The sequence below is a fragment of the Diceros bicornis genome (genome assembly GCF_020826845.1).
Source record: "Diceros bicornis minor isolate mBicDic1 chromosome 21 unlocalized genomic scaffold, mDicBic1.mat.cur SUPER_21_unloc_1, whole genome shotgun sequence".
Taxonomy (NCBI): Eukaryota; Metazoa; Chordata; class Mammalia; order Perissodactyla; family Rhinocerotidae; genus Diceros; species Diceros bicornis.
In genome coordinates this window covers 2,472,971-2,498,456 of record NW_026690885.1, presented here as the reverse complement: position 1 = coordinate 2,498,456, position 25,486 = coordinate 2,472,971, and the positions used below count along the sequence as shown (strand labels likewise).

At 40.0% G+C, this 25,486-nt stretch overlaps 1 long non-coding RNA gene across 2 annotated transcripts in view; it reads left to right on the top strand.

Annotated features, from left to right (window-relative positions):
* LOC131401879 (uncharacterized) overlaps positions 1–24,636 on the top strand; it is a 260,383-nt gene extending 235,747 nt beyond the window's left edge. For both annotated transcript variants that reach the window (XR_009218076.1, XR_009218073.1), the window contains one exon: positions 24,472–24,636. This is a non-coding gene — a long non-coding RNA (uncharacterized LOC131401879). The remainder of the gene's footprint in view (positions 1–24,471) is intronic.
* The last annotated feature ends 850 nt before the right edge of the window (positions 24,637–25,486 follow it).

The window sequence follows — 25,486 nt, the reverse complement described above, 5'->3', positions numbered from 1 at the left end:
AGCTTGTCGAACACGCATACTTTCTTTGTAAAGGCACGTCACAGCCTCTTGCCCTGAGGAACACCAGGAAGCATTGCAGCACTACACATGGGGGACATAATAAACAGGAAAGTCACCAACACAAGGCACAAAAAGATGAGAAATGGGGCACTAAATAGACTGCAAGAAGGACACTTGTTTACAGTATAGGCTCAACAAGAGGGCAGAGCGTCACCTGGTTCCCCCTCAGTTGGGAACGTGCACGTCGAGTGAATCAAATTTCTCACCACTTTGTGCTTATCTGCAAATGGACATGAAAGCCCTGAGAGTGTTCATTTGGGGGCTGCCAGTACATTTTAGCTAGTGGGCAAGTGTGCAAACATGGAGTCCACAAATAATGAGGATCAACTATATTATGAAAGCATCTTTTCAAAACCAGAGTGTTGCTCAGAAATAAGAGCAATAATGATAACACAACAGCTAACATTTTAGTGCCTACTATGTGCCAGGAGCTCTTTTAAGCACTTTACATTAGTTAATGCATTTAAATCTCACTAAAACCCTATGAGACAGGAGTTCTCAGTAGCCCCATTTTAAAGATGTAGAAACTAAGGCTCAGAGAGTAAATAATTTGCACAGATTCCCCAGTTAAAAGTGGAATAACTGGAGCATCACGGCGGAGTGAGCTTTCCCGTGAATTCTTCCCCCACAAGATACAACAAAAGTGACAGCCACAGACCAACAACGGAATCCCAGACAGTGAAAACCTAGAGTGGAGGGATCCACACTGCCGCACATCTGAGAGCGGAACGTTCTGGGCCCCCGGAGGAAGTGGGGAGAGGTAAGGAGAACTCCGCTCCCTCCCCATCAGAGCAGCGATCCCGGTCCGTGCGGCTCCCAGAGAGGGGGGAGGGGCGGCCCTCGGCGGGAAACTGTAGCTCTTCGGGCTCTCTAAGCCAGTGGGAAACTCCCGCACAGAGAGCTCAGAGGAGCCACAGGGCTACCATCAACATCTGAGCACCCCAGAGAGCGGATAAAGAGGGGCAAACGAGAAGCCTCCCACGTCAGGGACCCAGAGGGCAAAAGAGAGAGCTCCCCCTTCCCCGCAACCCGGAGTCTGCAGCTCGACCAGACCTAGCGATCCGAGGCAGACCTGAACAAACTGGACTGGACCTGTGGAACGCAGTGGGGAAAAAAAAAAAAAAAACTGCGGATCGCAGCAGAAAAACTGGGGCAGAGCGCAGAGGGCTTAGACTACACAGCCCTTTACCACCAGACAGTGGCGGCAGGTGGAAATTTCAACCAGAGACTTCCAGGATGAGGAAAATCAAAACCAACACAGGAACCACAATGCCAAAATATATGAAATCACCAGACCAGAAACAAAATGACAAGCACCCAGAAATCAACCCCGAAGACACAGAAATCCATAAACTAAATGACAGAGATTTCAAAATAGCTATCATAAAAACACTCAACGAAATACGAGACAACACAGACAAACAATTCAATGAGATTAGGAGTTTCTTCACAAAAGAGATTGAAATCATAAAGAAAAACCAATCAGTGCTGATGGAGATGAAGAACACAATGGAGGAGATAAAGGAGAATCTGGAATCTTTAAAGAACAGAGCTGACAATATGGAGGAAAGAATTAGTACTTTAGAGGATAGGAATACAGATATACTCCAGATGGAAGAAGAGAGAGAACTAAGACTAAAAAGAAATGAAGAAAGACTCCGAGAAATATCGGACTCTATTAGAAAATGTAACATAAGAATTATAGGTATTCCTGAGGGAGAGGAGAGGGAAAGAGGAACAGAGAGCCTATTCAAGGAAATAATAGCTGAAAATTTCCCAAATCTGGGGAAGGAGCAGGAAATACCAGTAAGCAAAGCCAACAGGACGCCTATATGTATTAACAGACAAAGGCCTTCACCACGACACCTAGTGGTAAGGCTAGCCAGGGTCAACGACAAAGAAACAATATTAAGGGCAGCTAGACAAAAACAAAAAATAACGTACAAAGGAACTCCCATCAGGCTCTCAGCGGATTTCTCAACAGAAACTTTTCAGGCTAGAAGAGACTGGAATGATATATTCAAAATACTAAAAGACAAAAACTTTCAGCCAAGAATACTCTATCCAGCAAAAATATCCTTCAAATATGATGGAGAAATAGTAACTCTCCCAGATAAACAAAAGCTAAGGGAGTTCATGGCCAAGAGATCCCAACTACAAGAAATACTCAAGAAGGCCCTCAGGCCTGAAAAAAAGAAGAGAAAGGGAACACAAAGCTCGGAGCAAGGAGAAAAATAGGTAGATAAACTCATAAAAATAGTAGATCTTTACCGGAATAGGTTAGCAACCACTTAAATACTAAACTCAAAGATCAAAGGAAGAAATTCACCAAAAATAAATTTAACCTCATCACTGTAAACACAGCCACAACACAAGATAGAATAAGGTACAACAAGAGCAACTTAGAAGGGGAAGAGGAAAGTGACTGAATTGACTTAGTATAAGGAAATAGGAGGCTATCAGATAATGGACTATCTCATACACAAGATTTTTTACCCAAACCTCAAGGTAACCACTAAACAAATAATCAAATTAAAACCACATATGATAAACAAAGAGAAAACTAGAAGAATCATAAGACAGAACAACCAAACTGAATTGGCAGTCCAAAACAAATGGGACAAGAAACAAAGGAAATGCAAAAGAACCAGAAAATAAGTGACAAAACAGCAACATTCAACCCTCATATTTCAATAATTACCCTAAATGTAAATGGATTGAACTCTCCAATCAAAAGATACAGAGTGGCAGGATGGATTAAAAAGCAAGACCCAACAATATGCTGCCTTCAGGAAACACATCTTAGCACTAAAGACAAGCACAGGCTCAGAGTGAAAGGATGGAAGACAATACTCCAAGCTAATGGCAAACAAAAGAAAGCAGGTGTTGCCATACTCATATCAGACAAAGTAGACTTCAAGATAAAACAGGTTAAGAAAGACAAAGAAGGGAAATATATAATGATAAAAGGGACACTCCATCAAGAAGACATATCACTTATAAATATATATGCACCCAACATAGGAGCACCAATGTACATAAAACAACTATTAACAAACCTAAAAGGAGAAATCAACAACAACACAAAAATAGTAGGGGATCTTAACACCCCACTTACAGCAATGGATAGATCATCCAGACAAAATGTTAATAAAGAAATATTAGACTTAAATGAAAAACTGGACGAGATGGACCTAGTAGATATATACAGAGCACTCCACCCCAAAACAGCTGACTACACATTCTTCTCAAGCGCGCATGGAACATTCTCTAGGATAGACCATATGTTGGGAAACAAAGCAAGCCTCAATAAATTTAAGAAGATTGAAATCATAACAAGCATCTTTTCAGACCATAAGGCTATGAAACTGGAAATGAACCAGGAAAAAAAAACTGGGAAAGTGACAAAAATGTGGAGATTAAACAACAAACAAACAAACAAAGCCCAAAGCCAGCAGAAGGAGAGAAATAATAAAAATCAGAGCAGAAATAAATGATATTGAGACCAAAAAACAGTAGAAAGGATTAATGAAACAAAGAGTTGGTTCTTCAAGAAGATAAACAAAATAGACAAACCCTTAGCCAGGCTTACTAAGAAAAAAAGAGAAAAGGCTCAAGTAAATAAAATTAGAAATGAAAAAGGAGAAATTACAACAGATACCATGGAAATACAGAGGATTATAAGAGAATACTATGAGAAATTATATGCCAACAAATTGAACAATCTAGAAGAAATGGATAAATTCTTAGACTTATACAACCTCCCAAAATTGAACCAAGAAGAAATGGAGAATCTGAATAGACCAATCACAAGTAAAGAGATTGAAATAGTAATCAAAAACCTCCCAAAAAATAAAAGTCCAGGACCAGATGGCTTCTCCAGTGAATTTTACCAAACATTCAAAGAAGATTTAATACCCATCCTCCTCAAACTATTCCAAAAAATAGAGGAAGATGGAACACTTCCTGAATCATTCTATGAGGCCAACATCACCCTGATACCAAAACCAGACAAAGACAATACAAAGAAAGAAAATTACAGGCCAATATCGCTGATGAACATTGATGCAAAAATCCTCAACAAAATATTGGCAAACCGAATACAACAATATATTAAAAAGATCATACACCATGATCAAGTGGGATTTATACCAGAGACGCAGGGATGGTTCAACATCCGCAAATCAATCAACGTGATACATCACATCAACAAAACAAAGAATAAAAACCACATGATCGTCTCAATAGACGCAGAGAAGGCATTTGACAAGATACAACATCCATTTATGATAAAAACTCTCAATAAAATGAGAATAGAAGGAAAGTACCTCAACATAATAAAGGCCATATATGACAAACCCACAGCTAACATCATACTCAACGGGGAAAGACTGAAAGCCATTCCTCTGAGAACAGGAACGAGGCAGGGCTGCCCTCTCTCACCACTCCTGTTCAGCATAGTACTGGAGGTTTTGGCCAGAGCAATTAGGCAAGAAAAAGGAATAAAAGGAATCCAAATAGGTAACGAAGAAGTGAAACTCTCACTATTTGCGGATGACATGATTGTATATATAGAAAACCCTAAAGAATCTGTTGGAAAACTGTTAGAAACAATCAACAACTACAGCAAAGTTGCAGGGTACAAAATCAATCTACAAAAATCAGTTGCATTTCTATATGCTAATAATGAACTAACAGAAAGAGAGCTCAAAAAGATAATACCATTTACAATTGCATCAAAAAGAATAAAATACCTAGGAATAAATCTTACCAAGGAGGTGAAGGACCCATACAATGAGAACTACAAGACTTTATTGAGGGAAATCCACGATGACATAAAGAAATGGAAAGATATCCCATGCACGTGGATTGGAAGAATAAACATAGTTAAAATGTCTATATTACCTAAAGCAATCTACAGATTCAATGCAATCCCAATCAGAATCCCAATGACATTCTTCACAGAAATAGAAAAAAGAATACTAAAATTTATATGGGGCAACAAAAGACCCCGAATAGCTAAAGAAATCCTAAAGAAAAAGAACAAAGCAGGAGGCATCACAATTTCTGACTTCAAAACATACTACAAAGCAATAGTAATCAAAACAGCATGGTACTGGTACAAAAACAGACACACAGATCAATGGAACAGAACTGAAAGCCCAGAAATAAAACCACACATATACGGACAGCTAATTTTCGACAAAGGTGCTAAGAACATGCAATGGAGAAAGGAAAGTCTCTTCAATAAATGGTGTTGGGAAAACTGGACAGCCACATGCAAAAGAATGAAAGTGGACCATGTGCTATCGCCATTCACAAAAATTAACTCAAAATGGATCAAAGACCTGAAGGTGAGACCTGAAACTATAAAACTCATAGAAGAAAATATAGGCAACACACTATTTGACATTGGGTTTAAAGGAATCTTTCCGGATGACATGCCTACCCAGACTAGGGAAACTAAAGAACAAATAAACAAGTGGGACTTTATCAGATTGAAGAGCTTTTATAAGACAAATGAAACCAGAATCAAGATGAACAAACAACCAACCAGCTGGGAGAGAATATTTGCAAAACATACATCTGACAAGGGGTTGATCTCCATAATATATAAAGAACTCACACAATTGAACAACAAAAAAACAAACAACCCAATCAAAAAATGGGCAGAGGAAATGAACAGACACTTCTCCAAGGAAGATATACAGATGGCCAATAGGCACATGAAAAGATGCTCAACATCACTAATCATCAGGGAAATGCAAATCAAAACAACACTAAGATACCACCTCACGCCCGTTAGAATGGCTATAATCACCAAGACAAAGAACAACAAATGTTGGAGAGGATGTGGAGAAACAGGAACCCTCATACACAGCTGGTGGGAATGCAAATTGGTGCAGCCTCTATGGAAAACGGTATGGAGATTCCTCAAAGAATTAAAAATAGAGATGCCCTATGATCCAGCCATCCCACTACTGGGAATCTATCCAACACACCTGAAATCAAGAATCCAAAGAGGCTTATGCACCCCTATGTTCATTGCAGCATTATTCACCATAGCCAAGAAGTGGAAGCAACCTAAGTGTCCCTCGACTGACGATTGGATTAAGAAAATGTGGTATATATATACAATGGAATACTACTCAGCCATAAAAAAAGACAAAATCGTCCCATTTGCAACAACATGGATGGGCCTGGAGCGTATTATGTTAAGTGAAATAAGCCAGAAAGAGAAAGACAAACACTGTATGATCTCACTCATATGTGGAATATAAACCAACACATGGACAGAGAAAACTGGACTGTGGTTACCCGGGCAGTGGGGGTGGGGGGTGGGCACAAGGGGTGAAGGGAGTCATATATGGGGTGAAGGACAAACAAAAATGTACAACCCAAAATTTCACAATGTTAGAAACCATTAAAACATCAATAAAAAATAAAAATAAATAAAAAAAAAAGTGGAATACCTGGGATTGGTGCCCAGACAAACTGGTCCATAGCCCAGAGCTTCAACTACTATGGTAGGAATGTCAGCGAATTTTCTACCACTCCCCGAAAAGCCCCTTCTGCTCCAGTCAGTGTGGTCTCCCACATACTTATTCACTCTTCAAACATTTTCTGAGTGCACCAAAGGTGTCAAGTACTGTGTTTAGATACTGGAAGGACAAATAGAATGTCGACGCAAATAATCCATAACCAATCTATAAATCAAAATTGGGGTGAGTTTATTATGAATCAACCTTTGAGGATCATATAGCCCGGGAGAGTCCTTTCATGAAGAAATGGAGCACTCCAACGAAGTGAGGTGTACAGGGTCAGCCCCATGACTTAGCGGTTAAGTGCGCATGCTCCGCTGCTGGTGGCTCAGGTTTGGATCCCGGGCACGCACCGATGCACAGCTTCTCTGGCCATGCTGAGGCTGCGTCCCACATGCAGCAACTGGAAGGATGTGCAGCTATGACATGCAACTATCTACTGTGGCTTTGGGGGAAAAATAAATAAATAAATAAAATTATTAAAAAAAAAGAAGTGGGGTGTACAGAGTGGTTATATACCATCAAAGAGCATGTACCACATGTGATTGCAATGTCCTTTTTACAATAGCCACGACATTGACCTGTCAGCACATCAATTGTTGGACACGGTGGGTATCAGCTCTGCTGTTTCCATGGGCATGGTGGTTGTCTTGAGTTGGGTGGTCACAGGATGGGCACAGCAATCAAATCCTAGCCTAGGGAGAAATGCTTATCCTTAAGGAAATGCCAATGTGGGGGAAGTTGCATTTACATCTTAAGGGTGTTGTTCTTGTCTTTGGGACATGTTAATTGCCTAAAATAGATATATAATGGATGAACAGAGGCTACAGGGCCCTTTTGGGAAAAAAAATCTAGGTCAAGGCCAACTAGTTTTACACCAAATGGCTTCCTCATGTGCTCCAATATATCCTATTGCTTGCCATTTATTTATCATTTTCCCCCTTTTGATGTATAATCTTTTGATAGAAAACATTGATGATCAAAATATTGTCCCTCAGAGTCAGGGTGGTTGCTGCATGCCCTGGGTCTATCACGTCCCTCGGTGCCAGGATTTTATCTCATCTATTTGCCCAGTTATTCACGTTGGGTGGAATTAGTCGGATATTGTGGACAAGCAAAGAGGTATATATATATAAACAGAGGAAGCATTTCATGGGTTTTGGATTAATTTTAGGTTGTTGAACAAACATTGTGTATGTGCTTTTTTTTTAATATATATAGCCCCTTATGCTACATTGTGCACAATTATAGAACAAGTACGGTAACAATGATAATAATTAAACATTTTTTTAAAAGATTAGTTTAAAATGAGTTTTTGGGCATAGTCCTTATCAGAAAAGTAAATTTGTCCAGGGTTATAAGATTGATCTGCCATCTCAAGTCACCGAGCCACCATTACTCTAGTTTGCATGCCAGTCTTACAACACTAGGTAAAGAAAACAACAGTTTGAATATAATCATTAGTACAAGAATTCCAAGAAGTAATAGAAATAGGAATTGCAATCCAGATCTAAAAAGGGAACCAATACCAGAAGGGAGCCAACCAAACAAATCAAGGCTGGGTGTAGGATCACTTAAGGCATTCACCTGTTTTTCCATGTGCTTTAGTAGAGGTGACACATTGGAAGACTCGTCAGGTATAAACACACAGCATTCAGTTTGAATGACCACACATGTACCACCTTGGGTTGCTGTAAGAATATCTAAGGCCATTCTATTTTGAAGGACAGCTTTTCTCATTAAAGACATTTCAGTATTTAAGAAAGCTATTCTCTCCTGACTATCGTTAAGGGCTTGTTGAGTAAATTTTGTCAGAGCCTCTATATGTGATATGACATCTTCCAGCCCCAAGGAAGGAGCAAATATAGCTACTAGGTGGTCATACAAGTGTAAAACTGAATGAGCCCATCTGGCCTTAAGGAGAGGCAGATTGGCAACAGATGTTAGCTCTGGACGAATCTTTCCCTGTATGCAAGAGAAGCCCAGAGTGCAGCGCCCTAGCCATCCTGGTGGCAGCCAAGGTCAGAGGTTTGTTCCACATAACCAGTGAGTTCCATTAGGAGCCATCCAATAGACGCCTGGTCTTCGAGACCAGTCTGTTCCAAACCAATCACTTTTTTATGTATAATAGTATTCTGACATGACTCAGTGGGTATCCAGCCTATCTTTAGAGTGTAATTTGGTAGATTTTGTTTGGAATGATTTCTCTGTAACCAACATAAAGGTGCTGGTATGTTTAAAGATCCATGGCTAGGAGTAAGCCAAACATATCCATCCCAAATTTGTGTGAAACCTTCCATGGTTTTTACTGTAATGTCTGGTTTCTTTTGTTTATCTGCAATTTTTTGGGATAATTGGATGGTTTGAGTAATAGAAAAGAATAATCGTGTCCTGTATTACTAATAGTATGGGCTATTGACCATGTTTCAGGATCATAATTAGTAATATCAGACGAACTGTGAACATTAGAACTAGATCTTTGTATCACAATAAATTGCTTTAGAGCTTTCCAATCTGTACCTCGAAAGGGAAAGACCCACCAAGGGTCTTAGAAAGTGGAAGTTGGCCACATAACCAACAAGTAGACTGATTTTCATGTGTAGCAAAGGAATGTGCTCATTGCAGAAAAACATTGCCATCAGAGGTCCATTCAGATGTAGATTGGAAAAACAAACATAGCATTAGGGAAACCTTAAATGGCATTTTTTTTTTGTAATCAACAAATGGTTTTGTAATTAGGTTCTAATCTATCTTATAAAGTTGAAGTGTAAAGCATTGGTGTAGGAAAATGGTAAGGCAATCTAGAAATTGATTATTTTAGCAATTACATAAAGCTTAAACACTACAAGGGTTTAAATGAGGAGATATAAGGTTAGGAATACAGGCCTGGTCCAGAGTTTCAGGACAGCTGCCTACAACAGATGTCGTCTTCTTCTCATCCTGATTTGGAGATATTCGTCTTGGTCTGTCAAAGTTGGGTGTCAGAGACTGGAGTTGAAGTCTATTCAGGTGGAGAAGTCTTTTTTAAATGAGAAATGTGAATTCATGAGTTTACGCCTTTTAATTTTGCAGCACATGGATTGGTTAAAAGCACCTGATATGGTCCCTTCCAACGGGGCTGCAAAGAGTCCTTTATCAGGTATCTTTTCCAATAAACAAAATCTCCAGGTTGTAATCCATGATCCTTAAGGTCTTTGTCTCCTGGGAGCTTACTGTGAAAAGAATTAGCTACCAATTTCTCATTTCTCTTAAGAGCCTCAATGAGACCTTGACAATAATGTAAAATATCTCCTTTAAGTAAAGTTGGTTCCTACATTTCTTCTTCTAATTGTATAGATCGTCCAGTTATTATTTCGAAAGGAGACGGTCGATGTTTACCAAAGGATGTAGATCTAAGACTGAGGTGCACTAGTGGAAGAGCTTTTGGCCATGAGGGGTTAAATGCTTCTGAAAGCTTTGCCAACTGAATTTTGATCGAGCTATTAGTTCTTTCCACCGATCCTGAGGATTGGGGATGGTAAGCACAGTGGAAATGCTGCATTATTGGCCAAATACTACATATAGATTTAATTATTTGTCTGGTGAAATGAGTTCCCCGGTCACTATGTAACTCGGTAGGAATTCCCCAAGCAGGAATTATTCTCTCTAATAGTAATTTACCTACTGTTAGAGCCGTTGCTCTTCTGCAAGGAAGGGCCTCAACCCAATGTGAGGACATACAGATTATTACCTAGATATATTTATATCCTTGAGATGGTGGCATTTAGACCAAGTTCAATTGCCATTCCTCAAAGGGTCACTTAGGAGGGGGAAAGTGGCCTTGTGACCCATGAAGTGGTTTCCCTAGATTATACTTTGGGCATATAACACAACGAGTATAAGTTTTATGGGCCACTGTGGGAAAAAATTTCCAAAAGTATTGTTTTTCCCATAAAATCACCTTTTCAGGTGCCCAGTGGGTTAGTTGGTGTATATGCTGGAGCAGGGGCAATTGTGCTCCAACAAGTACCATGGGTTTCCTATTGGGTCCAAACCACATCTGTGAGGGGGTGTCAAAAATTCCCCCTTTTGACTGCCATATGTGTTTTTCTTCTTCCATGGCCACTACTTGGGCCTATAGAAGGAAGTCTTTTACTGGGTTAGCAGAGTTAATAGGAAGCAGCAGGCATTCTCGAGCCTGGGTAGGGAAAGCCTTCAAGGCTGTTTGTTTAGCAGCTGCATCAGCAAGCTGGTTTCCTTTAGCTTCCAAAGTATCAGATTTTGAATGCCCTGGCATTTTAATAATCGCTAGTTGTCTCGGTAGCTGTATAGAACATAATAATTCTGCAACCTGTTTCCCCTTCTTTATAGGCTGATCTGAAGAGGTTAAAAACCCTCGTTGTTTCCACAGCATTCCAAAGTCATGTGCTGCTCCGAAAGGATAACGACTGTCAGTGTCGATATTTGCTACCTGTTCTCTGGCCAATTGACAAGCTCAAGTTAAAGCAATTAACTCGGCTTGCTGTGCTGACTTTATCTCTGGTAAGTAAAAACTCTCGATTACGTCTATTGAGGACATTACTGCATATCCAGCTTCGATAACATCCTTGTTCATCCTTTGAGTAAGATCCATCTGTAAACCAAATTAGATCAGCATTATCAATGGGAGTTTCTTGCAAATCATTCCTAGGAGTAAGTAGGTAATTAGTTAATAAATGTAGTCGTGGGCATCTTCTTCTTGTGATGCTAGAAGTAAAGTTGCAGGGATAAGATTATTACACAGGGCTAAGGTAATATTAGGAGCAGAGAGCAACAGAACTTCACAGGAGGCTAGTCGGCTGACAGAGTAATGCTGAGTGTGATGAGAATTTAGGAGAGATTTGACTGAGTGAGGAACATAGATAGTCAAAGGAGACCCCCATCAGCATTTCTTCACTGGTCTTGCATAAGAACGCTGCTACTGAAATGGCTCTCATACAAGGCGGAAGCCCTTTTGCCACTGAGTCTAACTGCTGACTATAATAACCTATAGGTCGATGTCGACCTTCATGTTTTTGACTTAAGATACCTAAGGGATTTCCTCTATCTTCATGTATGAAGAGGAAAAATGGCAAGCTGTAATTAGGATTTCCTAAAGCTGGTACTTGGGCCAAAACAGACTTTAAGGTAGTTGCTGCCTTCTCTCCTTCTGGTGTCCATACAATTAAATCAGGCTGGTCAGACTTTAGTAATGTATATAAGGGCTGGGCAATAAGTGAAAAGTTAGGTACCCAGTTCCTGCAATATCCAGTTAGTCCTAGGAATCCTCTTAACTTTGTCTTAGGGAGAGAAAAAACCAGGATTCCTTTAATCATTTCAGAATCAATCAACAGTCCATCCTTAGATATCAAGTGTCCTAGATATTTTACAACAGGCAGGCAAAAAATGTAATTTGTCCTTGGACAATTTATGCCCCTTAGATGCTAGCTGTTGCAACAGATAAATTGTGTCCTTCTGAGAATCCAACTTAGTGTTTGAATGCAAGAGAAATCATCCACATATTGAATTAAAGTGGAGTCATTAGGGAATTCTATATTCACTAAGTCAGCCTTGAGTATCTGGGAAAAATAAGTGGGCGTCTCAGTATAGCCCTGTGGCATCACTGTCCAGGTATACTGGCGATCTTCTCACGTGAAGGCAAAAAGATATTGACTATTCTTTTCCACGGGAATGCTGAAGAAGGCACTGCCCAAATCAGTGACTGAGAAATAGCAGCTGTTATTTGGAATGGCCGAGAGCAAAGTGTGTGGATTAGGAACCACAGGATGTTGGGGAATCACGATGTTCTTTATAGGTCTCGGATCTTGAAAAAATCTCCCGCCTTTCCCATTCGACTTTTTTACAGGTAAGATAGGTGTATTACAGGGACTAGTACAAGGAATTATGTCTCTTTTCAAGAAATTCCTGAACGATAGGGCTTATCCCATTTAATGCCTCTGGTCTAAGTGGATATTGCCGAATATTAGATAAAGGCTTAGAGTTGTCGAAGTCACCTTAATAGGAGTGGCTGATTTAATTTTCCCAATATCTGAAGAGGATGATGACCATAATTCTCTAGGCACTTGTAATAACAGGTCATCAGTTTTCTCTTCTATTTGAGTCATTGATTTCACAATCATCAACATTTCAGCAATTACAGTCTGGTCAGCACCCCGATTTTCTGAATCTAGAAGCATTTCACCCTTTTGTGAAAAGGACGTTGTATGCTTCTAGAAGATCTCGTCCAATCAAATGAATTGGAGCACATTTAACCAGGAGAAACACATTTTTTCCTGTGATGGTTCTTAATTGAAAAATTACTGGTTCTGATTTAAAAACCTGCATTGGAAAATTCGAAACCCTTACCAATTGAACTATCTGTTTACTCCGAGGGAGAGGACAACGAATAAGGGTAGGGTTGAGGACAGATAAGGTAGCCCCGGCATCTACAAGGACCTTTAAAGTTTCCCCTCCAATAGTTATCTCAATTTCCCCTATGGCATTTGTGAGGAGGAGGGGAAATACCCTCTCGTAATCTTCTGAGCAGCCCTAGTCCTGTTTATTTTTGTCACCCCCTAAATCCCATTTGAGTTTATGGCAGTCTTGTTTGAAATGACCAGGTTTTTTGCAATAGTAACAGAAACGGTGATTTCGTTTCTGGTTAGATTTTTTTTTTTAATTTTTTGTTTATTGCAGTAACATTGGTTTATGACATTGTAAAAATTTCAGGTGTACATCATTGTACTTCTATTTCTGCATAGATTACATCATGTTCACCACCAAAATACTAATTACAACCCATCACCACACACATGTACCAAATTATCCCTTTCACCCTCCTCCCTCCCCCCTTCCCCTCTGGTAACCACCACTCCAATCTCTGTCCCTATGTGTTTGTTTATTGTTGTTATTATCTACTACTTAATGAAGGAAATCATACGGTATTTGACCTTCTCCCTCTGACTTATTTCACTTTGCATAATACCCTCAAGGATGGCGTTTGTTGGGCCACGAAGCTGTTGTAGCTGTATACTCATAAACTTAGTGGCCTTTTTTTTTCTGGAAGGTTTTAGATAGTTTATGTGTAATAGTGACAAGAGCCTATTAAAGTCCAATCCAGTTCATGTCTCTTAACTAACATTGCTAATTCCTCATCTAATCCTTCGAAGGAAATTAAATTGAAAACTGGATCATTTTATTGATCCTCAAAACATTCAGGAGCCATCCCAGAATGCTGTTTGACGGTTTTCTCAAGCCTTGCAAAATAATCAAAGATAGATTCCTCGGGTCTATGCTTACATTGATGGACTTCAGGCCAATCTATCTTCCTGGGAAAAACTACTGGAATGGCTTTGTGTAAGTTTTGAGCGATATCCCTACACTCTTTAAGGCCATGAGGCTCATGCCTATGGAAATCCTCCAGGGGGTCTCTCCAATCTGCCTCTTTTATCCATTCATTTGCTTTGTTCTCAGACACCAGCAAATGCACAAGCTGATATAAATCTGAATGTCCTGTGCATATGTTCTAACAATAAAATTAAATTCTTGAGCAAACCCTAAAAGATATTGCAAAGGGTCTGGGAAGTCCTTCATCAAATTCTTAAATTCACTTCTAGTCCAACAAGTATACACAAGAGCAGGCTCACCTCACCCAGTAACAGGTTTCTCCTTAGAGGGAGCCACTATAACTTTAGGACTTTCAGTATCTGCTCCCTGAGAGTTACTCCTTGTTTTCTCTAGGGGTGGAGGAGGAGGGGAAGGTTAAGGAGGAGGAGGAGGTGAAGGAGGAGGAGGAGGTGAGGGAGGAGGAGGAGGTGTGGGAGGAGGAGGAGGTGAGGGAGGAAGAGGAGGTAAGGGAGGAGGAGGAGGTGAGGGAGGAAGTGTTGAGAGAAGATGAGTTAAAGTGGATAGGTCAGGGTACGGAAGCTCAGAAAGGAAAGGATACACGGGTGCTGAGGGAGAAGATGAGCTCTGAGGTGCTGAAAGCGGCGGCGGTGGAGGAGATAGAGGAGGTGAAGGGGGTGGACAGCTTCTGACTTCTCTCTCTTTAATTCAGAAATGGTCTCAGTCAGTTTATGGTTAGTCTCCTTTAAAGAAGTCATTTTATCATTATTACTCTTTGAAGCCTCTAAATGCCAATCGTAATAAGCTTCCCCTTATTTTGTTTTGGTTTTATTGCAGGCTTTTTCAACCTGTGTGTGCAAATACAGTAGTTTTCAGAAGTCAAACGTTCCCAATTTTGGCCATTTACGACCTGTCATCCTTAGTTAACCTTTCCCATTTAGTTAAATACTTGCAAGGATTGTTTCCGTATGCATTATACGTGAAACCAGCGGAAGTCCCCGTGGGGGGTTGTCCATCTGGAAGCCAGCAGACTTTTGAAGCATGGTTTCCCATTTTTAGTTCTGTTTTTTTCTTTGTTTTTTTATAAAGTCTGAACAACTTCTAGGAACTGTGTAGTGGGTCACAAGTGTGCTGCTTTGAGTGTTATTCTCTAAAGGAATGTCGTAATCACTCTCTTACATGTCTCTATTTCTCCCGCTGGCAGTCTAGGACCACCGAGGGGGTTCAGAGTGCGGGTGACAAACCCTCATGTGCCAGTCCCCGGACGAAGCTATAATTAATTAACGTGAATGATAATGGAACGCCCTATAGGACCGCTATACATCGTGAGGTTCACCTCTGACACTCCTACTGAGGATTTTCTTTCACCTGTAAAACGCCTTTTCAACCGGCAGGAGCCATGTCTCTTTTCTTCATAGGTGAACAAGTTCAGACTCTCATTTCTTTATCAAGCAGTTTTGTTCAGACCTTATAAACATAATTCTTTCCAATTTTAAAGCCAAATTAAAAGGACAACCAATTCAGTTTACTCCAAGCTTCCCCTAAGGTCCCTTGGCCTAGGAAATTCCCCCTAGGTTTTTCTCCACCTAGGAAATGTACCAGTACCCTTCAAAGCCTCTAGTCTCAAGACCTTAAAACAGCTCATATAAACTCCTGGACCATCAACTTATTTTTTTTTTTTATTATTTTTTTTGTGTGTGAGGAAGATCAGCCCTGAGCTAACTTCTGATGCCAATCTTCCTCGTTTTGCTGAGGAAGATTGGCCTTGGATTAAAATCTGTGCCCAACTTCCTCTACTTTATATGGGATGCTACCACAGCATGGTTTGACAAATGGTATGTCGGTGCACACCAGGATCCAAACCTGTCAACCCGGGGCTGCCGCAGTGGAGCGTGCGCACTTAACCACTGTGCCACAGGGGTGGCCCCTCTCTTTATTTCTAAAGCTGAAATGTCTAAATCATTCTCTGGGCTAGTTGGAGTTTCCATAAAATGAAAATGTAAATTCCAGGAAAATCCTTAACTTTCCAGAATAATCCTTAATATAGTATGGTAAACACCTTTGCAAAATGTCACTGATTTTCAATGTCAGTGCCTCCACAAGGGCATCCTTGCATTGTCTTCCCTCCAACCACCTCTCACTTTGCCCCTCCCCAGGCTGATGGGCTCAAAGTGTTTACTGAGCAGTAAGAATGATCAGAGTCTGAAGGAGACTTCAAGGATGACTAAGCCATGTTTTCTGACCCCAACCATCACTCTCCATCTCTCCTTTAACTTCTATTTTTCTTATTCTGGTTTCTATTTTAGTTGTTTACTTGTCTTGTGAATTGTTGTTTAGTGGTTTATAATTACCATGTAAATTCATATTACTTTTTGCCTTAGAGTTTAGAAAGAACTTACATTAAACAAGGTGTTTTTCCCAGGCCTTTGATGTCTCTAATACCTTCCAATGCAATTCAAGTGGCTTCTTGTTTTTACTTCTCCATCATTATTCCTTCAGAATTATGTTCACCCAACACTTTTGATCTGACTAATGCTGCTTTACTCTTTAAACTTTTCTATGCCAAGACTCACATGAGAAAGCCCTCAAGCACCATCAGGAGGAGGAAGTCAAGAAGGCGGCACAGGCAGACTCTGAACTCACCTCCTCCCGCAGACACAGCCAATTTGCAACTACTCGTGGAAAAATTACCACTGAGACAGAACTGAAAACTGGATAAGAGGAACCCCTGCAACAACGGACAATCCTAACTGAGGTAGACGAGGAAGAAACTCCCTTCTGGAGAGGAAAAATGCCACCTTCACAAGCTGCAGTGCCTCATGGCCACCCAGGAGTCACCCAAAGGTACGCAGCCCTCCCTGGAGGAGCAGGGCCCTGAGCCGGGAAGCACCCCCGCTGTGGGCATGTTGTGGACCCAGTACCATCGAGACGAGTGGCAGAATAACTGACTATGCCTGTTACTAAAACATTAGGGAGTACCCCCAGAAAAGCTGGTTCACAAACAAATTAGAAACCGGTTCTTAAAGGGCCCATGCACAAACTCACCCGTTTCAGAAAGCAACCAAAAATCACCAGAAAGAAAGGTGTACAGTGCTTTGGTGAAAAGAGATTCCCCTAATAGGCCCTGTGTGCATCTCGGTGAGAGGTGAGACCTCTCCAGGGACTGGGACATTGGTGGCGAATATTGTTGTGGCCTGGTGTGGGCGTGTTGACATAGACGCCATTGCAGTTCTCCCTGAGGTCTCCTAGCCCAGGGTCTGTCCCACCCGCTAGAGCACCAATTTAATGCAGCTCAGCCAGGGCAGGCAGCCCACCCTAGAGACTGGCCCCACTCAACAACAAGCCCTCAGGCAACTTGTGGGCCTGCATAGATTGGTGACTATATTCTCTGAGGCCTGTCAACTGAGACAACTTCATTGGGGCAGGGCGTGCACAAGGAGCAGGTGGAGAGTGTGGGGCAGTGGTGGAGTGTGTGGGGTTCCCACCGTGGAGAGACTGGGTCCGCTTTGGGAGGTTGGGGCACACACACGGGGCAGGACTGTGTTGACGGTGTGTGTGGACCTGTGGGCGGCAAGGCTTGTCAGCTGCAGAAGACTTGTGCTTCTCAAAGACCCACAGAGGGGGTTTGCCCCACCTTCCAAAGCCTGAAACAATTGAGTGCTCCCATGCCTGAGGCCCGCCCCACCCAGCTGCAATCCTCAGAGAGCTGACAAGAGACCCAAAGGTTGTAGGCTTATAGCAATTGTAAGGCCCTGAGCCTAACAACCTGCCACGCTGGGGGCCTACTCACTTAAAAGAAATACTGCAACACAAATGTGGTGTTAGAACTTGCAGCCAACAGTGCTGGGGCTCCCCACACCTCATAAAGAGACTGAAGGACCCACAACAACTACAAGCAGCTGAGCATTACAACAGCTGGCCAGGAGCATAACTCAGCCTCCCTGGGTGCCTACAGGGAGAGCAAACAAGCCACAACAGAAGGACATGCGTAGCCCACATAGTGGTCACCGCTGGAAAATTGAGAACTGAGGGAAGCACACTGCAGGCCTCCTAAGCCATCACTTACATAAGGTCAGCTATCCAAGAGCAGGAGACGTAGCTGACCTACCTAATATGTAGACACAAACACAGGGAAAGAGGCAAAATGAGGAGGCAAAGGAATACATTCCAAGTAAGGGAACAGGACAAAACTCCAGAAAAGGAACTAAGTGAAATGGAAATGAGCAACGTACCCGACAGAGAGGTCAAACAAAGAGTGTTAAGGATGCTCACTGATCTGGGGAGAAGAATAGATGAACTCAGTGAGAATGCCAGCTAAGAAATGGAAGATATAAAAAGAACCAATCAGAAATGAAGAATACAATACTGGAAATGAAAAATTCACTAGAGGAACTCAAAAGCAGAGTAGAGGATACAGAAGAATGAATCTGTGAGATAGACAAAAGACTAGAAGACATTACCCAAGCTGAACAGGTAAAAGAGAAAAGAGTTAATAAGAGTGAAGACAGTCTAAGGGACCTCTGCGATACCATCAAGCACACTAACGTCTGTGTGATGGGTGTCTCGGAAGGAGAAGAGCGAGAAAAAGGGGCAGAGAATCTATTTCAAGAAATAATAGATGAAAACTTCCCTAACCTAAGGGACAAAACAGACATCCAAGTACAGGAAGCACAGAGAGCTCCAAACATGATAAACCCAAAGAGGCCCACACCAAGACACATCATAATCAAAATGTCCAGAATTAAAGATAAAGAGAGAATTCTAAAAGCAGCAAGAGAAAGACAAGTTACATACAAAGGAAACCCCATAAGGCTATCAACTGAATTCTCAGCAGAAACCTTACAGGCTAGAAGAGAATGGCATGATATTTAAAGTGCTAAAAAGGAAAAAACTTACAGCCAAGAATACTCTACCCAACAAGGTTATCATTCAAAATGGAAGGCAAGATCAAAAATTTCCCAGACAAGCAAAAATTAAAGGAGTTTATCACCAAGAAACCAGTGCTACATGAAAAGTTAAAGGGACTGATTTAAGGGGAAAAGAGAAGAAAACAAATAGGAAAAATTATTTATTTCCATGATAAGAGGGTAATGGATACAAATGCAGAAAAAAGAGGTTAGATATGATATCAAAAACATAAAAGGAGGGAGGAGGGGAGTTAAAGAGTAGAGCTTTCAGACAGAGGTCAAACTAAAGAGACCATCAATTCTGTATAGAAGAAGAAAGGAACAGAGAAGGACTACTAAAACACTGAGAAAAAAAGTTAAAAAATGCCAGTAAGTACATACTTTTCAATAGCTACTTTAAACGTCAATGGACTAAATGCTCCAATTAAAAGGCACAGGGTGGCTGACTGGATAGAAAAACAAGACCCATATATATGCTGCATACAAGAGACACATTTCAGACGTAAAGTCACTCACAAACTGAAAGTGAAGGGATGGAAAAAGATACTCCATGCAAATGGCAATGAAAAGAAAGCTGGGGTAGCAGTACTCATATCAGACAAAATAGACTTTAAAACAAAAACTGTAAAAAGAGACAAAGAAGGGCATTACATAATGATCAAGTGAACAATCCAACAAGAGGATATAACACTTGTAAATATCTACATACCCAATGTAGGTGCACCTAAATATATAAAGCAATTATTAACAGACATAAAAGGAGAAATAGACAGTAACACAATAATTGTAGGGGATTTTAACACTCCACTTACACCAACAGATAGATCATCCAAACAGAAGATCAATGAGGAAACATTGGCCTTAAATGATACACTAGAACAGATGGACCTAGTAGATATACACAGAGCATTCCATCCAAAAACCGAAGAATACACGTTCTTTTCAAATGCACATGGAACATTCTCCAGGATTGATCACATATTAGGCCACAAACAAGTCTCCATAAATTTAAGAAGATTGAAATAATACCAAGCATCTTTTCTGACCACAACGGTATGAAACTAGAAACCAACTATAGGAAGAAACTCAGAAAAGCCACAAATACGTGGAGATTAAAGAAAATGGTACTGAACAACGACTGGGTCAATGAAGAAATCAAAGAAGAAATAAAAAAATACCTGGAGACAAATGAAAATGAAAATACAACATACCAGAATTTATGGTATACAGCAAAAGCAGTTCTGAGAGGGATGTTTATAGTAATACAGGCCTATCTCAACAAACAAGAAAAATCTCAAATAAACAATATAACAATGCACCTAAAGGAACTGGAAAAAGAAGAACAAACACAGCCCAAAATCAGTAGAAGAAAGGAAATAATAAAAATCAGAGCAGAAATAAATGAAGTAGAGACCCAAAAAATCAATAGAAAACATCAATAAAACCAAGAGTTGGTTCTTTGAAAAGATAAACAAAATTGACGAATCTTTAGCTAGACTCATCAAGAAAAAAGGAGAGAAGGCACAAATAAGTAAAATCAGAAATGAAAGAGGAGAAATTACAACAGACACCTCAGAAATACCAAAGATTATAAGAGAATACTATGAAAAGCTATATGCCAACCAATTCGACAATCTGGAAGAAATGGATAAATTCCTAGAAGCATACAACCTTCCAAAACTGAATCAAGAAGAAGTAGAGAATTTGAATAGACCTATCACCAGTAAGGAGATTGAAACAGTAATCAAAAACCTCCCCAAAAATAAAAGTCCAGGACCAGGTGGCTTCCCTGGTGAATTCTACCAAACATTCAAAGAAGACTTAATACCTATCCTTCTCAAACTCTTCCAAAAATTTGATAAGGGGGAGAAGCTCCCTAACTCATTCTACGAAGCCGACATTACCCTGATACCAAAACCAGACGAGGACAACACAAAAAAAGAAAATTACAGGCCAATATCACTGATGAACATCGATGCAAAAATCCTCAACAAAATACTAGCAAATCGCATACAACAATACGTTAAAAAGATTATACACCACGATCAAGTGGGATTTATTCCAGGTATGCAGGGATGGTTTAACATTTGCAAATCAATCAATGTGATACACCAAATTAATATAATGAAGAATAAAAATCACATGATCATCTCAATTGATGCAGAGAAAGCATTTGACAAGATACAGCATCCATTTATGATAAAAACTTTGAATAAAATGGGTATAGAAGGAAAGTACCTCAACATAATAAAGACCATATATGACAAACCCACAGCTAATATCATCCTCAATGGTGAAAAACTGAAAGCTATCCCTCTAAGAACAGAAACCAGACAAAGATGCCCACTCTCACCACTCCTATTTAACATAGTACTGAAAGTCCTAGCCAGAGCAATCAGGCAAGAAAAAGAAATAAAAAGAATCCAAATTGGAAAGGAAGAAGTGGAACTGTCACTACTTGCAGATGACATGATTTTATATATAGAAAAACCTAAAGAATCCACCAGAAAACTTTTAGAAGTAATAAACAAATATGATAAAGTTGCAAGATACAACATCAACCTACAATAATCAGTTGCATTTTTATACACTAACAACGAAGTAGCAGAAAGAGAAATTAAGAATACAACCCCAAGGCTGGCCTGGTGGCGCAAGTGGTTAAGTGCAGGCACTCCGCTGCATCAGCCCGGAGTTCACCAGTTCAGATCCCAGGTGTGCAATGACGTACCACTTGTAAAGCCATGCTGTGGCAGCATCCCATATAAAGCGGAGCAAGATGGGCATGGATGTTAGCCTAGGGCCAGTTTTCCTCAGCAAAAAAAAAGGGGGGGGAGGATTGGCAGATGTTAGCACAGGGATGATCTCCTCAAAAAAAAAAAAAAGAATACAACCCCATTTACAAATGCAACAAAAAGAATAGAATAACTTTTACAATTGCAACAAAAAGAGTAGAATACCTAGGAATAAACTTAACCAAAGAGGTGAAAGAGCTGTACACGGAAAACTGTAAAACATTGCTGAAAGAAATTGAAGAAGACAAAAAGAAATGGAAAGATATTCCGTCCTCTTGGATTGGAAGAATTAGCATAGTTAAGATGTCCATACTGCCTAAAGCAATCTATAGATTCAATGCAATCCTTATCAAAGTTCCAACAACATTTTTCACAGAAATAGAACAAAGAATCCTAAAATTTATATGGAACAACAAAAGACCCCAAATAGCTAAAGGAATCCTGAGAAAAAAGAGCAAAGCTAGAGGTATCACACTCCTTGATTTCAAAATATACTACAAAGCTATAGTAACCAAAACAGCATGGTACTGGCACAAAAACAGACACACAGATCAATGGAATAGAATCTAAAGCCCAGAAATAAACCTACACATCTATGGACAGCTAATCTTTGACAAAGGAATCAAGAACATACAATGGAGAAAAGAAAGTCTGTTCAACAAATGGTGTTGGGAAAACTGGATAGCCACATGCAAAAAAATGAATGTAGACCCTTACTGTACACCATACATAAAAATTAACTCCAAATGCATTAAAGACTTGAATGTAAGACCTGAAACTATGAAACTTCTAGAAGAAAACATAGGCAGTACACTCTTCAACATTGGTCTTAGCAACATATTTTCAAGCACCATGTCTGACCGGGCAAGAGAAACAATAGAAAAAATAAACAAATGGGACTACATCAAACTAAAAAGCTTCTGCACAACAAAGGAAACCATCAACAAAATGAAAAGACAACCTAACAATTGGGAGAAGATATTTGCAAACCATACATGTGATAAGGGCTTAATCTCCAAAATATATAAAGAACTCATGCATCTCAACAACAAAAAAACTACCAACCCAATTAAAAAATGAGCAAAAGAGCTGAACAGACATTTCTCCAAAGAAGATATACAGATGGCCAACAGACACATGAAAAGATGTTCAAAATCATTAACTATCAGAGAAGTGCAAATTAAAACTACAACGAGATATCTCCTCACGCCCGTCAGAATGGCTATAATTAACAAGACAGGAAACAACATGTGTTGGAGAGGATGTGGAGAGAAGGGAAGTCTCATACACTGTTGGTGGGAGTGCAAACTGGTGCAACCACTATGGTGAACATGATGTAATCTATGCAGAAATAGAAGTATAATGATGTACACCTGAAATTTATACAATGTTATAAACCAATGTTACTGCAATAAACAAAACATTTAAAAAAAAAAAGGCACCATCAACTAGGTGACCCTACATTCCTCACATCTGTTTCCTTGATTTGTTCCTAAATAAAAATGTTTCTTTTTTGTGTGTGTGAGGAAGATCAGCTCTGAGCTAACATCCATGCTAATCCTCCTCTTTTTCTTTGCTGAGGAAGACCAGCTCTGAGCTAACATCTATTGCCAATCCTCCTCCTTTTTTTTTCCCCACAGCCCCACTAGATAGTTGTATGTCATAGTTGCACATACTTCTAGGTGCTATATGTGAGATGCAGCCTCAGCATGGCCAGAGAAGCGGTACGTCAGTGCGCGCCCGAGATCCGAACTCAGGCTGCCAGTAGCGCCACGCGCACACTTAACTGCTAAGCCACGAGGAGGGCCCAAGATGTTTCTGAAACGAATAATAAATTGTACCAAGTGGTCATTGTATAAAAAGCACTATCACAGATACCTTAAAGAGATCAAATGGAAAAGAATATTCAATTCCTCAGATAGGTTTGCAATCAAATGAGGCATTGAGGGGACCAGGGGGCACTGATCAGAGCAGGATCCTTAGAGAAGAGTTTTAAGTCAATTTCAAATGAGGTTAAAACTGGAATGAGATAGTATTTTACCAGTTATCCGATATCACAAGCATTTTTCTGACCTTTGAGAGTTTATTTGCATATAAACTGTATGTGTGTGGTAGGAGAGTGCTGATATTGTTTAATTTCTTTTTATTATTCAGCACTTTGTAATAGATCTGGCTATTCACAATTAATAAAGATCATAATGTGGAGAGACCCAACTTTCAACTGCCTGATATTATCAATTCTTACACAAAGCTAGAGTTTTAAAGATCAAATTTCATTCTAGTTACCTTTCAACTAGTCCATTTATATCAGAAAGATGCTGAGTTTTAGGAAAATACTTCAAAACACAAATTTTATATGTAATTTCAAAAGCAAAAAATGAGTTAAAATTGGGTGGTAACCGATTCTGCTGCTATATATTAAACTTTAACATGGGAGCAGATATTTTTAGAGAATATAATTGATATTTGCCTATTTATATATTGTAGAATGTTAAAGGATTTACAGTTTTAATAGTATTTCAAATACCAGAGAATAAAAAACAGAACTGTTTCAGTTTTATGAAATAGCTTTTTAGACATAGCAGATTTTCAGAGCCTATTACTTGAAAATAAAACAATCAGTTTGTGAGGTTTAAGCCATGTGGTTTTATTTTAAACTTGCTCATTCCATAGGAGCATCACTAAAAGCCCTCCAGGAGTAGCTGACACTCTTTCCCTCTATATGAGCACCAGCTGTGTTTGCTTTAAGCATCAGACTCTCGGGCAACACCATAGCCCTCAATTCCGTTTAGTTGAGAAAAGGTTTTATGTGTCATGTGTTTTTTCTAGGGGTATGGAGCTCCCAGACTTATTAACTACACAGAGAGAGGAAGAGTCAGAACACATTCAATAAACTCTAGTGTGCTCAGGTGAGATGGTAAGTGCCTGAACTCACATCTGAAGAAGAACTTAGAGGATGCTTTCTGACTCTGCTTCATGCCTGACTAAGCAGTCCTGGACACCCCCGTTATGGCCACAGAATAACACAGGCAGCCTTGATGGACCAGAAGTCCTCCTATGTCCATCATTTGTACAGAACAAACTGGCTTAAGACCTCTCATTTCCTGCTGCAGTGGTAATTTACAGAGATACAGAACTGCCATCTAGTGACTAAGAAGAAAACAGCAAGGTGCTTTACATGGAAAATGAAATTGTAAGTTTTTAAAAAAAGAACAGTGAAGCACTAAAGTTGGTAAAGTTGACACAAAGTTGACAGAATGTGGCACACGAAAGTTATAGTAAAACTGGAAAATGTGTAGGTGAAGTAACCAGTTGTTCTCTATGCCTCTAAAATATGACTTGACATTTGACTCATAAATAGTATAATTTAAATATAATAGAATAACTTTGGAAATAAACTTCTCATCTCATCTCATCCAATGTTGTTGGCAGGAGCCGGTATTAAATAGCAAGATGGTGAGTACCCATGTGGAAGCACCATTTTTATCACAGTGGAGAGAATATGAGGCATAAAACCCAACAGACTGATGTTCAGATCTTCCCTTTTACCCTTGATCAATTTTGTAAACATGGTCTTTTTTAAATTTTTTTTTGTGAGGAAGATCAGCCCTGTGCTAACATCTGCCAATCCTCATCTTTTTTTACTGAGGGAGACTGACCCTGGGCTAAAATCCGTGCCCAGCTTCCTCCATTTTATACGGGACGCCACCACAGCATGGCTTGCCAAGCGGTGCATTGGCACGTGCCCAGGATCAGAACCGGTGAGCCCCGGGCTGGTGCAGCGGAATGAGCGCACTTAACTGCTTGTCCCACCAGGCAGGCCCCTAAAAATGGTTTTCTTTAT